Genomic DNA, 18,134 nt, shown 5'->3' on the forward strand with positions numbered 1-18,134 from the left:
TAAAACACTAAACTACCTGCCATAATTTTGCAGCTTCAAATAATTCAAAACGTATGAAATAACCGTCTTATTGTGGGAGTACAATTTATCATTTGGGAGTCTGTAATCATTCAGTTCTGGCGACTGCTTCCCCAGGGGACCCTCTAGGGTCTTTGGAAGGTTTTTGTACTAAAACGATAGTTATTTAAGCCAACAATAAGTTCATTGCAGTAGTCTCTGTGGGTCAACGAAGTGCTTACGCAGGTAATGGCCGAAGTCCCTTGCCAGCCGTGGATTACCGGCCCTGGAACTGGGTAGGAACTAAATAATATTTCCACAGGATGATCTACAAAAAAAAAAAAAAACAACATTTGCAGCCCTTTTAAAGTTTCTGATTGAAGGGAAGTTAATAACGATTTACTACAAAACTTCTGGACACCCCCGTAGGAGGGAAGTGGATTAGCCACTTCTTCAGGGATCTTGGCGACCCTGCGGGTAATCCCAGCCTAACAACACAAACAACATTGTTGATACTGACACCTAAAACACTCTATCTAAAAAACTATAAGCCTGCAAAATTTATTGATGTACACAACTATTTGAGTTTTAGAGTCCCACAGCCAATCACTAGCTTAACTTTACCCACACACACTTACTCCCTACAAGTAAATTTAACAGTTAACAGACGCCCCCCCTCCAACTGACAATTTAGGGGAACCACAAAAGATTTTTTTAAGGTCGCAATGGATTAGGGACTCCATCCTCCTCTATAATCAACTATTTGCGTATTAATTGCTAGTTAGCGAAACGGAAATCATTGGTGGTCATTAAAAAAAACAAGAAGAAGAAGAACAAAAAAGGAAATGGTTCTCATAATATGCCCTTTTTAGGCGGCAGCTTTTTTGGGGAACAGGAACCACCAAGTAGTATACTTTGATTTGAAAGAATTTCCCTTTAACCAGTTACGCGCGTTCGACGTGTATACTCGTGAAAAATATAAAATTGCCATTAACTATAAAAACTCGAAAATTTAATAAAATACAATAAGAATATTATTTGGAGGGATGTTTCCTTTATCTTACCCAATAGAACTGCCAAGTATTTTATAAGGAGAGGGGTGGTGGGAACCAGCCAAATGATAAGTGTTTGGTACATGTTTGGTCTCCGCATTAGAGATTGGGAATTAGGCACACGAATAGAAGCTCTCAAACCTTGTGCAATGCCGTTTTTATCTTAGATAGAGGTGCAGACCTCCAGTACGAGCATGATTTCATTTTGCACAGAGTTCAAAGCTCTTTTCTTCCTTGTAAAAGCTCTTGGATCCCTAGTTAACTAGAGCAATGCATACGTGAAGCGGTGCAAGATTTTTGAATGAGCATAGAATGCTCTGGTAATCTCAAGCTACAGAAATAGCAGAAAAAGTCGTTTGCAGTGACTATTATGACGTTGCAAAACTTTTAGTTGTTTTGCCCTGCGTTCGACGTGTATACACGTCAATTGTCTGATTTTAATTCCGCACACTGTGGGGGGGACTTTTTTAAAACTAAATTCCACACTTAAACTGGTTAAGGAGAAAGGATTTTTAAGGAATATTTTTAGGGATACAACTTCAAGCTTTACTTTAAGATTTTTTAACTGCATTAGTGTGTCTACTTAACTATAGAGTTTGATTAAAAAGATTTTCTAGTTTTACTATAGTTATTTGTAACAAGTTTTTGGTAAAATTTGAATTCTTTGCCGGTGCTGGGAATTCTTAAGTTCGATAAAAGTTTGTAAAAGGGTGCTTGACGCCAATTTAAAAACCTACAGGACCAAACTTATGCTTAAATTCTCATGCTTGAAGAATATACAGTAAAGCATCTTTGACATTAAATTGTGAACCAGCCAATCAATCATGAATCAATTACCAACAACTAAATTAATCTTCGAAGACATATTTAGAAGAAAAATCTGTTAAACAGTTTAACAGCTGAAAACTTTTAAAAATATTTCTGCAATAAAGCATCCCTGAAATTATGTTAAAACAGGAAACAGCTCATATCTGAGCATTTACTGGAACTGACTTTTATGGTGTCATATATTTTATCTCTAGGTATTCATTAACGATGACGTATATAATGACATATCCATTAGCTTTCCATTTGCAGATTTAATGTTTGTACTCTTTATCAATTTAATGCTTGAATTAAATTTTGTAATTATTATAGTCGTTGAAAAGACTGAAAATTTAACAGAATTTCAGTGATATTTTAGTCAGAGATTAATATTGACACCGTCTGTCTATTGATTAGATCAGAATGTGGGGGCGGATCCTTATTCCCTTGGCACCTACAGCTAAGTGAGGCTAACTGTGGGTACCGTCGTGGCAGAAACCTTCTCCTTCTTAATTAGGTCAAGTGATTGTTCTCGTTACTCATCTTTTTGCGTTACTCATCTCTTGTGGGGGCCTAGAAGTGTCAAAAAGCTTTATATCGCTAATTGGCGATTGCTTTTACTATCAAATTTGCGGATAAGAGACGAGCTTTTTGTTGAAATGTGGAAGTTCTAGCGTGTCCAATAATTTTTTTGATCTTGGTCGCCGGAAAAAGGGCTAATAGTCGCAAGATCCTTCTGATTGCACTGTCCAGTAAGGACTAGGGCCTCCGCCAACTGCTTCCGACTATCTATTTCTATCCCCTAGGCTCTCTCGCTTACCATCCCATCCTATCCCATAATTCAGATCCAGTGAACGCAATCCGATTCATCCAGTCTCATCTTCACATCCTCGGACCCTGGGTTTCGCAAATGGAGAATAAAGGTCGACTAGTCTAAACCCCATTACGTAACCTTTACCCTCAATCACAAGGTACTCCCACCAATTCTACCTGAACCATATTCCTATTCCTCCGGCAGATAAGGTGCCTTATCTTGGACTTTTATTCGACAAGCGCCTTACTTGGAACCCCCATACTCGACTCAAGCGACAGGAACTTTACTTATTATAATGACCAAAAATGACTCCTCGACAAACGCTCCAAATTGTCTCTTACCAACAAAAAGAAACTCTACACAGCTCTACTAGCCCCAATCTGGACATACGGACTTGAACTGTACGGTTCTGCAAAGCGTTCCAATCACAACCGCATCCACAATTCCTTCAATCGAAAATCCTACGCACAATCCTTAACGGTCCTTTCTACGTAGACAATCACACCATCCACACTGACCTAAAAAAATCCCTTTTGTCCTTGTCCTAGCCCAAATCCCGTTACACCAAATTTCATTCCAAACTTTCCCAACACTTCAATCCGCTCATAAACAATCTATACCAAACTACTCTTCCCTCAAATCCTCGCCGAAGACTGAAGCGTCGATGGCCTCGCGATCACCTGATCGCATGATAAAAAATCGTAAGTTAAATTTAAAATACGACCGCAGTCGTAAATTAAATAAAGAGAGTTAAAAAAAATAAAATAAAATATTTTAAGCATTAAGGATTGTGCGTAGGATTTGTGATTGAAGGGATTGGATGCGGTTGAGATTGGAACGCTTTGCAGAACCGTACAGTTCAAGTCCGTATGTCCAGGATTGGGGCTAGTAGAGCTGTGTAGAGTTTCTTTTTGTTGGTAATAGACAATTTGGAGCGTTTGTCGAGGAGTCTTTTTTGGTCATTATACTCCTGGATACTACCAACAACTAACTAAACCTAACTTGAAGAAGCACTACTTTGCATGGCATTTCTTCTGGCTCACTTCTCTTCAGTTAATTTTCAGTCCAGCTAGTAATATACTGACAAACATGGTAAAATACTTGTTTTTAAAAAACGAAAAAAGTACGTAAAATTATTATTCTCTCTTTCAGAAATAAAATAATGAACATACAACAAAATGCTATTAAACTTTAATAAAAAGTTAATCCTAGGATTAACCGGGTAGTTCAAAAGGAATTCTGTCAAAAATATTCATCAAAAGAATATACAGCACCTGTTTCAATTTTAATAATAGAACATTTACCCGTTTAAAAAAAAAATAACACGTACTTTAAATTAAATAATAAAAATAAATAATAATTTAGGTACTAGCAATAAATAATTTTTTATATAAAAAAACTAAATTTAGTAAAGTTATAGAATTGAATAGTAACAAGAGAGAGAAATGCAGCATTTCACGCGAGGCACTGCTGGTGTAGTGGTATCATGCAAGATTCCCATTCTTGCGACCCGGGTTCGATTCCCGGGCAGTGCACGTTACTTTTTTTTATTTCTAAAAATAATACTTTTTTCATAAACAGATTATTTTTTTTAAAATCAATTTGTGATTGTTATAAGATTTTTGATTAATTACAAATTTTTTTGTCCTTTAAAAATTTTTACGAGTATTTATGGTTTTTAAAAAACGGAAACTACTCCATAATTAGGTAGATTAAATTGTTAGAATAATTATTTACCAAAGAAAGGAAACGTTTAAACAGAAAAACTGTTTTTTCTCTGCCATCAGAAAGAAGGGTAGCGTTTTAAGACTTCTATTGAGAAGTGAAGAGATAAAGTGTTGGCTCTCAAAGTAGGACTCTGGAGCTGTTACCATGGAGAGCGTATAATTTGGAGAAGGGGAAATGAGAGAGTGGAAAAACTGTGGAAAAAAAATTCCCTCTAAAAAGACTGGAAACCTTCTCCTCAAACTTTGGGGGGGCACCATAGCGAACCATAGGAGGCGAAACACGTCCTATAGACTTCCTATAGAAGTTTATAGACTTGCGAGTTTCGCATCTGAAAAAGAGGTTTCTATTTAAAAATGAACTGAATATCATGCTCTAGCTCAAGTTCAGCTGCTGATGATAGACGAGGAGTTAAGGTGACTCCTAGGTACTTGTACCTCCGGATTCTTTGATTCCTTGTAGTACTTAGTACTACTAAGACCTCAATAATATCTCAGCATGGGCCACGCACAATAAGCTTACCCTGAATGTAGAAAAGACCAAAGCTATAGTTATTGGCTCCAACCCACTCCTTAAATCATTGGCTCCTCTTCCTAATCTTTTCCTTTACAATACCCAATAAAATATTGTTCCTCTGTGAAAAACCTTGGTATCACTTTCGATAAAACCTATCCTGGAAAAACCATGTTTCCCAAATCTCTTGTCGTTCCATCCATATCCTTAAGCAGTTTAACAGTTCCCGTCACCTTTTTCCAATTAAGACCCGGCAACTCCTAGTTTCCTCTCTTATATTCCCCCATTTCGACTATGGTTGTTTAGTGTATGGCGGTCTTTCTGGTGATATTGAAGCTAAGCTTAAGCGCCTCATGAACTGCTTCATAAGATTTATTTTCAGCATTTCCAGAGACTCTCGCATTTCGCACTGCTACGATGAGTTGAAGTGGCTTTTTCCTGTCTATCGCCGCCAATATTTTTTGGCTTCTTTCCTTTTTCAAGTCATCCAGTCTCAAAGGCCTTCCTATATTTTTCAACTCCTTAAGTTTAAATCCTCCATCCATTCCCGTAACACTAGATCTCGCTCATCTGATCTCTATATTCCCTCTCACCGTACCTCATCCTTTGACAAGTCCTTCCTAATGCGTGCTACCTCTCTCTGGAACTCTTTGCCTTCATCTGTCCGCCATGCTCCTACCCTTTCTATCTTTAAATCCCATCTTTTCAGTTATCTACTTTCTATTCAGCTTCCTCCGAAATTCTAATTGTTTTAATTTATTTCCTTAATTTCTGCTGTTTCATTATTTTATTTTTACTTTCATTTTCACTTATTATATTTTCACTTTTGTAAATACTTATTTATTTATTTAATTTCTGTATAATCACAGGCCAAACTGCTAAGGCCTCTATTTGTTCCTGTATTTATTCTTAGGTGGGACAATTGTCCCAGAATAATAAATTTCTTTTCTATTTCTATTTCTACTTTACTGAAGCAGAAAATATTCTTTTCATAAGCAGGTATTTGTTACGCACTTCCCTTTTTTACGAGAAATTTCACAAATTCAAAGTCACTTCCTGTTTTTTTTTTAAATCTTCAGCAGAAATATTCCACAATTTTTGAGTTTTACTATGAACTTCCCTGTGTTTCCCTTGCTTAGCGAAATAAGGGCTTCTTGCCCTTATAGTCAGTCCCTTTATACCATTATCACAATTCCTTTGTACATCTTTGAAAGCGCATAAGTAGTTAATGTATTTACAACCATGATGTCACATTTTGTTTTGGTATAACTTTAGGCGGCATGAATAATTTTCCGCATTTTCCCGTAGAGAAGGAAAACTAAATTGAGTGCCTTTAATTTTCCACCTCCTTTGCTTTTCATTTTATTCCCTTTGATGAAATTATATATGCAAAGTAAGTTGTAGTACTCATATTTACATTCTAGCTAATGTACTTTTTTCCGCTTATACGATTTTCTTTGATTAAAATAATTTTCCTGTTTTTCAATTACCAAACGTTATTTTATTACAGGCAATAGATTCCCACCGGATATACAAGTTTTATTGATCTAAATGTTGTTTTGTGGAAGTTCTAAACGAGTTAGCTAATCTACGCTGTTTCAAAAAATGAAATGTTACTGAAGATTCTCGTATAAGTTAAACGGAGACTTGGAAATCCAGTAAAAGTCTCCTGGGCATCCAGCTTATCCTTCCGCTATCTAAGTTCGCCAGATCTTCTAATTTATGGGCAACATTCGGTGACGATCTTCAAGCTGAAGCTGTCCTTGTGTTTTTAAAGTTTTTAAGGCGTCCCTAGTACTCTGCAGTTGCCAAGATTTCACAGCCTATTCAAGATGAACACAACTGATGAAGATGTACATAACATCCTCAAAAAAAAAAAATGTTCCATAAGTTTAAAATTACCAAAAGAACTTCACAATAATAAAATAAAAATTAAAACAATTTTGAATCCACAAAACGGCATTCCTTTAAGTCATTCCCGTTAATCTTAAAAAGGAAGAGACTTAAAGGAAACTGGCAGAAGAAACTCCACGAACTTAGCGATGAAACTACACCAATAGCTGTAACAACTTACAGATCGGTTTCACTACTTTGTAAGTTTTTTTTATTCATCATTTCACGCCCATTCATTCCATAGACAAGAGAGATGCTCTTATAACTTGATTGCTGACCTCTGAGAGTTTAGAAGTCTATACAGGGTGTTCAGCATAAGACTACGGTAACTTCGGGAGGCGATTCTGGGCATCATTTGCAACAAAAAATTCCATATAAACTATGGCTTGATTCGGCTCCGTTTTATAGATATTTTTAATTTTATGTTTTGTCAAAGTGTTACTACTTTTTAGCAAAATGTTGTCTATATTTCTCAAACTATTAAAGCTACAGCTATTTTAATAAGCTCATTAGAAAGAAGGTTAAATTTCCTTTTAAATAAGCTAATTTGTATTACAAAATAATAATATTAAGTATTTCACTTTGTGGCCCAAACATAAGAAATAGCAAGTTTCTAATTTTTTCCAAAAACTTTGACTTCATTTTTCTCAAAAACATTTTATATGAAAAAACCGTGCACTATTCAGGAAAAACATCTACATATGATCACCTTTCGAACGGTATACAATAATTGGGGTTATGTTAAAAATTGACGCAGAAATCTGTGATTAATTGCAAAAAAGTAGGTCTCAAAACAGCGTCGGCATTATGAAAAGAATTCACCTACCATAAGAATATAACCGATCAGAATCATCAAATCCAGTACGAATTTTCGCAAACGTGTAATTTAATAATTAATTTATTTAAGAACTATATTCAAAAATATATAAATTACATTATAAATAATAAAATAAAATAAAAAGAAGAAAAAGATCTGTTATATATTCTTATGGTAGGTGAATTCCTTTCATAATGCCGACGCTGTTTTGAGGCCTACTTTTTTTGCAATTAATCACAGATTTCTGCATTAATTTCTAACATAACCCCAATTATTGTATACCGTTCGAAAGGTGATCGTATGTAGATGTTTTTCCTGTATAGTGCACGGTTTTTTCATATAAAATGTTTTTGAGAAAAATGAAGTCAAAGTTTTTGGAAAAAATTAGAAACTGGCTATTTCTTATGTTTGGGCCACAAAGTGAAACACTTGATATTATTATTTTGAAATATAAATTAGCTTATTTAAAAGGAAATTTAACCTTCTTTCTAATGAGCTTATAGAAATCGCTTTAGCTTTAGTAGTTTGAGAAATATAGACAACGTTTTGCTAAAAAGTAGTAACACCTTGACAAAACATAAAATTAAAAATATTTATAAAACGGAGCCGAATCGAGCCATAGTTTATATGGAATTTTTTGTTGCAAATGATGCCCAGAATCGCCTCCCGAAGTTACCGTAGTCTTATGCTGAACACTCTGTATAGTTGCTACACAAAAATACAGGAGAACAATGCTCAACATCATACTTGCCAACTAGATGAATAGGCAAGGCTTTTAAGGTGTGTAATAATAATAATAATCCCACGCGGAGGTCCCGGGTTCAGAATCCAGCTGCTGACCCTTAGATTTTCTCTTCCTAGGAGCTTCTTACAGCTCACGGTTATGGACAGTGTTGTTTGTAACGAGAGAACACTGTTCGGAGGCCGGCAGTGCACTGAAAAAAGCTCCGGGCGCCAATAAACTTAGATGTTGACGCGCCTTAAATGGTAAAAAATAAATAATAATAATAATAAGTCTTTATTTTCATTTTTGTTACATTTATTTTAGTTTTCAATATTGAAAGTATATTAAGTATAGACTTAATTCAACAAGACTTACTCATGGTCAAGGACCGTCTGAGGGGTTGTTGTATTTTATATTAGTAACTGAAAAACAAAAAATATAATTGTACTGAAAGTATGATAAAGAAATAGAAATAAAAAACCTGATGAATGCCCAGAACAAAGTAAAAGAAACAAATCTAATAAAATATAAACAAAAGTAATTATCTTAATAATTGAATTCTGACACTAAAAAGTGAAGCTGTACTTCCAAGCATGAATACAATAATTTATTAGACCTGCCCAATCTTTACCATCCAAATATGAAACAAATACGGGTTGATCTAATGTTTTCTTATTTAAAAATTTTATTCTAAATTCCGACAAAATGGGGCAGCAAGCTACAAAGGTGGAAAACGTCTTCAGGATGCGTAGCAAAGCCATTGCAGAAAGTTTTCAAAACATTTACTTAGTAATGATTCCAAGTTATATATAAAAAAAAGAAAGAATATTTGTTTTATAGAATTAAGTGTTGTCTGCCAGAAGTATAAGACAATATGGGTGTTTTTCCTAGTTTTTCTTCAGTGGGAAAAAAAAGAGACAGTTTCTCTCTCCCAAATAGAATCCTTTTTTCTAAAAAGACAAAAGCACACATCCTTTGTTGTTCTTAGAAGCTAGGGCTCTTTAAAATCCACAGCGAGAAGATCCACATCTTGTGGAAGATAAAGTGCTCTGAGATAAAATCTCTTCTTGTATTATTTATGAAACTGGAAGCCAACCGTAATGTGAAACTACCAATTCTTTACTTGGAGAATGTGTAATATTAAGGCATTGTTGATGGTAAAGACGGCTAGCTTTACTGGAATACATCATTTTAATTATTTAATTTTACAATTTAAAAGAGAATAGATTAAATAATTTGCAAGATCGTGCGCTCATTAAGAATTAAACAATGTGATTAATTTAATATGTTTGGTTAATTTTTCAATAAATAATTTAATAAATCCATTAGAGATTGACTTTTGGTTTCATAGTTTATTTAAATTCACTTATTTTTCATGTGATTGTCATAAGGGGAACTATCCTTGTAGGAAACCAAGAGAGCAACAGGACTACATTTGCATTCGATGGATTTAGGAAGGATCGCATTTAAATGTCTGATAGTTTAGTCTAGATCAGGGATGGTGAACCTTTTTGAGACGTGGGTCAGATTTTGTTCATTTTTTTTTCTAGTATGTACTAGCTCTTGGGTCACTAATGCCCATTCGGCACAAGAGTTAAGTTTTAAAAAGTTTTAAACTGAATATTTTCAAAACTAAACATCTTTAAAATTCAGTTGACTTAACTGGGTAAAACGGGGACGAAACAAGTGGAAGCTATGGAAGTCTCTTTTTACAAAAATCATAACTGAACAAAACCTTACAAAAGTGTGTTTTATCTGAAGAAAAATCTAAATGAGGTTATTTGCTTTGGGTTGTCGACTTTTTAAACAAACAAAATATATGAAAAATTATACATTTTATTTGATATTTTGTAAAGCACTTTTGCTTTGTTTCAAATACTACAAAAGCATTTGTCGTCATTTGCGTTTTAGAACTGTAATGATCAAACTAAAAGGTTATAGATAGCATTTAAATTGCTTTTGCGTCAATGCGTGATTGAAAAAAAAATACAGATAGAATATATCCACCACAATTAGAAAATCTAAATCAACCCGCGTAAACAAACAAATGGTTGCCTAGCAATTGTGGGTCAGTGAAAAAGCTTGCGCGGGTCAGTGTCTGACCCGCGGGTCACATAGGTTCGCCATCGCTGGTCTAGATGGCGTAACTAGCAATTTGATATTACTGTAGTTTAATCCATAATTTATAGTTTTAGGGTAACTTAGGGCTTAGAGGGCCAGAAATCAGTGGATTAGCATTCGCTGGTCCAAAACACCTATCTCTTTCAGCGCCTTTCCCCAGGAGTATTGAGGATGGCTTTCTTTGCCTAAATCTTGCAGGTGAATCATTGAAGATCTCTTCAATTCTGGTTAAGAGTTAAGTTCTCATACTGTTTCTGAATACCCCGATTTGGGGCATACAAGGGTAGAATAGTAGTGAGGCGAACCCGTCTGTCAGTAAAGATGTGAAAAGAAATCGTAAACCATGTTTACTTTGTTCGGGTTCTATGATCATTCTAGCCCCTTCAAGTAGGGGGGGACCTTGGGTCTCACTTCGAAATGCTGATAAGTTAACTGCTAGAATGAGGTCGGTCGAGTTTCCGCCGTGACGAGAGTGGAGTTCCCTACTCTCCTGTTTGTACTGTGGAAGTAAGATAATGCTGGGAGCAGTTCCTCAGGAGATAGCCCACGCCTGGATATATTGTTTGGGAAGTTAGACATCTTCGGCTTCATTTCCTTAATTTCATTTATCTAAACAACTGGAACAATGTGAAACTGGAGCTGAAATCTGTGATGACTTTAAACTAAACTTTATTGCAGGAGAGGTTCCGGTCTACTAGAGCCCAAAAAAGGAAAGCACAATAAGTCTCTTATGGCTGCGATGCCGTGGGGCCCCTATTCTAATCTAAAGCTGTCCCAAAAAGAGAAGTAGGATTAGCCACATCTTCAGCGATCTAGGCCGGGCTTTTACAGGATTCTGGCGGAAATCACTAAATCAAAAAGCTTGTGGAGATCTTTGGGATTAGCTTTTTATGTGGTTAGAAACTTGGTCCGCAAAGTGTATTGTGTTTGTGGGCTCCATTTCCGGATCAGACTTTGGATTTTTGTAACTATATGTTAATAAGACTAATTTACAGTAAGGTATGTTTGTTAACCGTTTATATCAATGGCACATGATCGGTGTTAGACGTAATGCCAACCTATTAAAGTAGGTTTTTATTTTATTTTATCAATTTATCTTGTCTTAGACTCGTTCTTATCAAAATTTGACCATGAATAATATTACTGCAGACTGCACAATTCTGGCCATCATGAACTTGATCCTTCAAAATGTCTAGTACTAGAGTGTACAATTTCAAAAAAAAAAAAAAATAGTTTTGTCTTACGTAGTTTCCGTTAACGCTGCCGTTTTTCCAAGCAGATAATAAATCAAGTTCCATCCTTCCAAGATGTAGCCTAGGAAAAGCTTTCAGTGAAAAATGGGAAAAATAGGAGCGGGGCGGGAAAAAAAACTTGAGGAACAGGTAGTTTCCGGTGATGTAAAGCAATGGTGTCAAGCAATATATTCTACGCATCAATCATTGACTGTACACCAGATGTATCCATGTCGTAAAAGTTTTTTACTTTTTTTATATACATATGTGAAAAAAATGTAATAAAAATATTAATTTTTACTTTCTCATATCAGCTGTCAGAGAAAAGTTTGTTGCGTTCATGATAATAGTTTTAAAATCTGAATTTAATCGGAAGTATAAGTTTGGATATAAGCTTAAGTACGAAAAAATCAAACACGCGCACAACTTTTTGTCTTACTTCATCCAAAAGTTCTTTGAAATTATCCCTGAGGTGATGTCATAACCTAAGCTACGCTTAAGTTCAAATAAAACCCTTGGACAACTATCTAGAAAAACAAGTGCTATTTTTATAATCGAAGGTTAATTTCCTTAGTTTCAAATAGGGTACAATAGAAAATTTTGAAAGACCAAGTCTAATAGATGAGGGAAGTTTATTTGTGAGACACCTAGTTGTATTGGTTAATTCCAGATTCCGATATAAGGATTATCTGTTAGTGGGTTCAAAGGGTTGTTAAGGCTTATCCATATTCTTATCATTTTCAACAGTGCAATTATGAAATTGTAATTTGTATAGTACATACAAACTATATGAATTTTTTGTTTAAGTACTTGTTTAAAATATTTCCTAACATTTTCTCAAATATTTCAGAGAGAGATCAGTAGTAAATGTTTTAAAGTGCACTTTTGTAACCTTTGACTTCCTTATTTTAAGACAGCCTACTTTGACTACTTTGGGCCATCTAAAAGAGTTTTCAATGAATTAAACAACTTGATAACTACATAACACTCTTGAGTGCTCGTGAACACGTTTTCTTGTAAAAACAAACGTAATTTCTAATACGAAGATAAAAGGAATCCTGGAAAATGATTTACCGCGTTAGAAAGCCCATATTAGACAAGGAAACTTTTATAAAAAAAAGTGCCAGCACCTAGGTCGGATAATGATCCCCATAAGGGCCTAATGAGTTTTCTTCAAAAAATTTTCGATTACTTTTATTTTTTCCCAGTATCCAGGAGGAAGATTAAGGCTGTTTGGAGAATAACTTATGCTTCGAAATAGTATCTATTTTTGAAAAATTTATCTCTGTCTTTCTAACCGTGACATCAGAATCGAATTCGGACTAAAACTTTCTGAGTAATAACATTTTTATTGCAAAAAAAAAAAGTAATGATTTTAGAAGAAAAATTTAAAGTGACGTCACTCAAGAACGGTGGAAAGTATGAAGTTGGCCTATACGTCATGAACTCCACTTTAGATGTACTCCACACAGTAGGTCTATGGACAATACTTACTGGTTCTCCCTGTATGGATGTGGCTCTTCATAGACAACAACCTAATTGGATACAGTCCATCTAAACAGAGTTAAAAAGAGAAGATTCTACGTTGGAGGACCTGAAATTGTAAGTCTGCCAGGGGTAGAAGAGCCCTATGTATCGTGTTTCAACTTACAAGAGTTATTGTTCAGTACAGCAGGGAGTAAATTAAGTTATTTCCTTAAGTTCACCATTTTAAATAGAAGTTATTAATTAAAGGTTGAAAAAAAGGTATCTTAGAAAAGAAAATGAGATTCGAGAAATCTTAATTTAGTTAAATGCAAAGAGAAAAATAGATGCCTCCCTTCTATACCCAAAGAGGTAATTGAATGACTGGAATGAGATGTAATTCTTTTACAGGTAATTATTTCCGCTTCTCTCTTTGCGTCCATAAACTTGCTTCCTGTACAAAATTTATATATACAATATATTTTTATATTATTTAATTCTATTTTGAATATCTGGTTTCGGTGAAGGAGAAATAGTTTAAAAGCACTTTTATTTATTTCCTTTAAATAAATACTTGGAAAAATCCGCTTCCGTCCACGATACTTGATCGATAGTTGGATGTAAAGGACGCGTAAAATATTATACGAGGTACCACTTCTTCTTAACGCTTTTTTTACTTCCTTCAAAAAAATAAAATAATCTTCTTATGAAGGGCCAAAAAAGAGTATAACGTACAGCATCCCCAGAATCTCTCCTGATGTCTCTGTTACCACAGAATCCTTCATCTCTTACTGAATTTTGAATCAACAGATTACAGGAAATACCCGTATAAGAGGGTCTCACACGTCTGGGTAAACTGATTTTCCTGATATTGAGCCGAAAGTTGGTGTAGTGGTTTTGAAGCTTGGCTTTGTAAATGGGTAGATCCCCAGTTCGAATCCCCACGTGTTTAGTTTACTTTTTATTCGTTAGAAAAAGTTGAAATATTTAAGCATGTGCTTCTACCGCCACGTCTGCCACATTCTAAGTTATACGTTAAGCTCTGCCTGCAGAAATAGGCTAATACTTTACTTAATCCTGTGTTGACAGTGTCCAGAAGAAGAAGAAGAAGAAACTGTTTCTCATTTCTCGTTTCATTGCAGTGCAATCACTATGTAGCACTATGCCGATGTTTGGCTTCCCGAAGAAATCTTAACGCAAAAAAATGACTAGGGAGTGAGGAGAATTCCTTGGTTGCAGTACTCCAGGAAACCAAATCCGTGCCGAGTTTCCAAAACTTACTGGGAGGAATACAAGGAAGTCAGCCATTATTTCCTTTTTTTTAAAGATTTTACTAATGCCATCGACAATTTTGCAGACTCATTGCTGCATTTTTATCGCCTTATCGACTAATAAAACTAAATTTGGGATCTGAATATTATAGATTTGCTATTGAATCTTCTAAAATAGTTTTCATGTGCCTGTAGATGTGTGCCTACATTAGTCTGAACTGATTGAAGTAAACAGATTTTATTTAACACAGCTTCCGTTTCTCAGAAATAACAGTAGAATAATTTAATAAGATGCCAGGGATAAAAGATAATGAAATTTAAAACTATATAAGAACTAGTAAAGACAAAAATGTTTACTCAAAACCAATTTTGTAGACAGAATAATAAATAGAACTGTTGTTTTTTTAAAGTTCCATCGGTAGATATTAGATTTTTTTGTAAAATTGTTTGGAAGAACTTAAAGCAATGTCAAGTTCATTGAAGACACTTGTTGCTTCTAAAGTCTAGCTTAATATTAGAGGAAAATAAATGATAAATAGTAACATTTTAAAAACCCCTTGCAAACTTTGATTAAACTTTAATATTTTTATTTAAATATGTTGCTCACAATAATTAAATTTTTAAATAATATAAATGCCTACTTTCTATGGGTATGTTAATGTTATTTTTTGACGTCACATGATGTAATTTGTTTATTTTAAATCACCAGTTGTGATATTTGAGGTTCATTTACAGTTTTTTAAACTAATAAACTTGTGAGAATTGAACCCTTTATACAGCAAACTATAAGTGCAGTCATCAAAGTTAGGATGCACAATAAATTGCAGCATTAATGGTTAGGCCAAAAGCAGTTGCACTTATTTAAGCTCAGTAAGAAAGAACTTTGTGGCTGTTCGGATAGTCCAAAATTAAAGCATCAAATGCTTCTATTATCATCTTAAAGTTGGTGTTTTAATGTTCCTGACGATGGAAAAAGTTTCTACTATTTAGGATGTATACGAGGTATGTTCAAAAAATAAGGTGAATTTTCAAATTTCGCGGGCTACGTACATTCGAATTTCGATTGTCTTTTTTTTTATGTTGGTACACTTGTCTCGAACATATTTTCAAAGTTGTAGCTATATAGCATGTTTAGTTTGTATGTTAGAGGCATAAATAAGACAAGTGTTTTGCGAGTTCGGCGATTTTCTTCTGTCGAAAAAAATGGATCAACGAATTTGCATCAAATTTTGTGTAAAAAATGGAATTAAGTGTTAAAAAACACTTGAAATGTTGAGAGTGGCGTACGGTGAGAGTACTCTGAGTCAAAAAAATGTTTACAAGTGGTACAAGCTTTTCACAGAAGGTCGAGAAGATGTGAATGACGACGCTCGCCCTGGACGCCCCAGCACATCAACAACCGATGAAAATGTTGAGAAGAATCGTCGAATCACAATTAGAGAAGTTGCTGAGGTTGTCGGCATATCGGTTGGCACATGTCCTGCAATTTTTTTCGGAAATTTTGGGCATGAAGCGTGTAGTAGCGAAGATCGTTCCAAAATTGCTGAATTTTGATCAAAAAAACCGTCGCATGAGCATCGCTCAGGAATTGTTGAATGACATTATCATGTCTCAGTCACCGTATTCACCAGATTTGGCGCCCTGCGACTTTTTCCTGTTCCCATGATTGAAGAGACCCATGAAAGGACGGAGATTTGCGACGATTGAGGAGATAAAAACCGAATCGCTGAGAGAGCTCAAGGACATACCAAAAAGTGCATATCAGAACTGTTCCGAGGATTGGAAAAAACGCTGGCACATATGTATCATATCTGAGGGGGACTACTTTGAAGGAGACAAAATAAAAATCGATGAATAAATAAATATTTTTTAAGAAAAATGAAAATTCACCTTATTTTTTGAACACACCTCGTATTGTTCCAGAAAATTAATAGTTATTTTGGTCAAATTAGGCGAGTCTATCCCGTTTTATAAGTTCTGTACCTGCTGTAGGTGTGCCTTTGTACAAATGACTGCTTCAGAGCAACTTTTTTGGTAACTTTTATGGATTTATTGGGCTCTATAGACTTAGGTGATATCTTTATACTTTGTACGATCCCACTGACAGATCACATTACTATTTGGAAGAGTGGAGATTGAGCGTGGGGTGCTTAAAAGGGACTAAAAGACTCTGGAAGGGCTGCTCAAGTCCTGATTAGGATTTCAGTCCTAGGCTCGGTTAAAAGTTGTCGATGTTTTGTTTTTTCTTTAGTGTAGTGTCCCCCAGGGCAGGGGTCGGCAACCTATTTTAAGTAGAGAGCCATGTTTTCCTTAAATAATTTTAATAAATCTTACCAAGAGCCGCAAGGATGATAGAGTGAACAACTCTGTAGATCATTTGTATTCACAAATTATTATTTTATGATATTCAATAACATTTTAATGTTTTATATATTTATATTCACATTTTGCAAAGTAAATAAACAAATAACTTAACAATGAAAAGGCGGCAGTCTTACAATATAAATCAAGCACTTTATTTTGATATTGTATAATTCTATTCAATTTCGAACCTATCACATTTAAAATTCTTTTTGAAAGAATATCTTTACTTTAATAAATGAAATTTTCATTTGTTCCAACAAAATTAAAATATAAAACATATTTTGGGCAGGCAGAAGAGCCACACAAGTTGGATGAAAGAGTCGCATGCGACTCGCGAGCCGCGGGTTGCCGACCCCTGCCCTAAGGCAAGAAAGGATTCTGAAAGGCGAAGGGCCTAGTTCCTCCCCACTAACACATTAATGTCAAAAGCTCACCAAGAACAATTTAGTGCAACTCATGAGCCGCGATGGACTGTAGATTTTATCAAACGCCTACCCAGAAGAATTACGCCTTCAAGCTGTATTCAAGTATCAACGATCGAAGAAATTACCAACAATTTAAAAAAAAAAAAAAATCAACTCATCAAAAGATTCCAGGAACATCCGAGTAACCAACTTCCGTTTATTTGCGAAATATGGAATTTCAATTTTCTGGTTTCAATTTTCGAGTTTCGATGGAAACAGGAAATAGGTATTTCCGGTTTATTTCTTTTTTTAAAACTTAAACTCGAAAAAAAAATATGTTCTCTTAAAGAAGGAAGTGAGATAAAGGTAAAAGATTTGAGAACCATTTTACCGTTTGTAAAGAATTGAGTATTAAAACAATTGTAAGACAGTTTTCTGTCGGTTCCATTAACATAATCACAGCAATTTTACAAATGTTTCGCGACAATGAATGATGTGTGTCTTTTTATTTTCTTTCTTTACAAGTGGTAAACAATAAGACGTTTAATAGCTAAGTAACTAGGGATGCTGCAGTAATGTTTTTTAGATATGAAACTCACTCTTCACAATAACTTGTCTTCGAAGTGCTTTCATTGTATTGTTTCGCAGCAACCTCTTCTTTGCTGACGGATTTCAAAGACACCTGTCAGAGATAAATACAAAATTTCCCTCTAGTTAGAATTATACAAAACAAAACCTGCAACTTGGTTAGCTTAAATGATATAGTAAATTGATACTGTAACGGGAACATACGAGTATACTGTCTGCCACCCGTCCGTTCATCCCAATTATCCCTAAATAAATTTACCTGAAATAAAAAAAGGTTTCTACCTTTATGTTGTGATTAGTGAGCTGAGTTTAAAGAACTCAGCTGTAGTTTTTCCCCCCAGAGAAAAGCGC

The 18,134-nt window shown here is 34.8% G+C and overlaps 1 protein-coding gene and 1 non-coding gene across 5 annotated transcripts in view; one reads left to right on the forward strand and one right to left on the reverse strand.

The window, feature by feature from the left end:
* LOC141461362 (neuronal calcium sensor 1-like) overlaps window positions 1-18,134 on the reverse strand; it is a 340,287-nt gene that overhangs the window by 167,644 nt on the left and 154,509 nt on the right. The gene's annotated exons all lie outside the window — the stretch shown is intronic.
* Window positions 4,132-4,202, forward strand: TRNAG-CCC (transfer RNA glycine (anticodon CCC)). The gene has a single exon. It is a non-coding gene; the product is annotated as a tRNA-Gly (tRNA).

The sequence above is a fragment of the Rhodnius prolixus genome, unplaced genomic scaffold, assembly GCF_049639745.1.
Source record: "Rhodnius prolixus isolate KJV_2025 unplaced genomic scaffold, Rpr scaffold_6, whole genome shotgun sequence".
Taxonomy (NCBI): Eukaryota; Metazoa; Arthropoda; class Insecta; order Hemiptera; family Reduviidae; genus Rhodnius; species Rhodnius prolixus.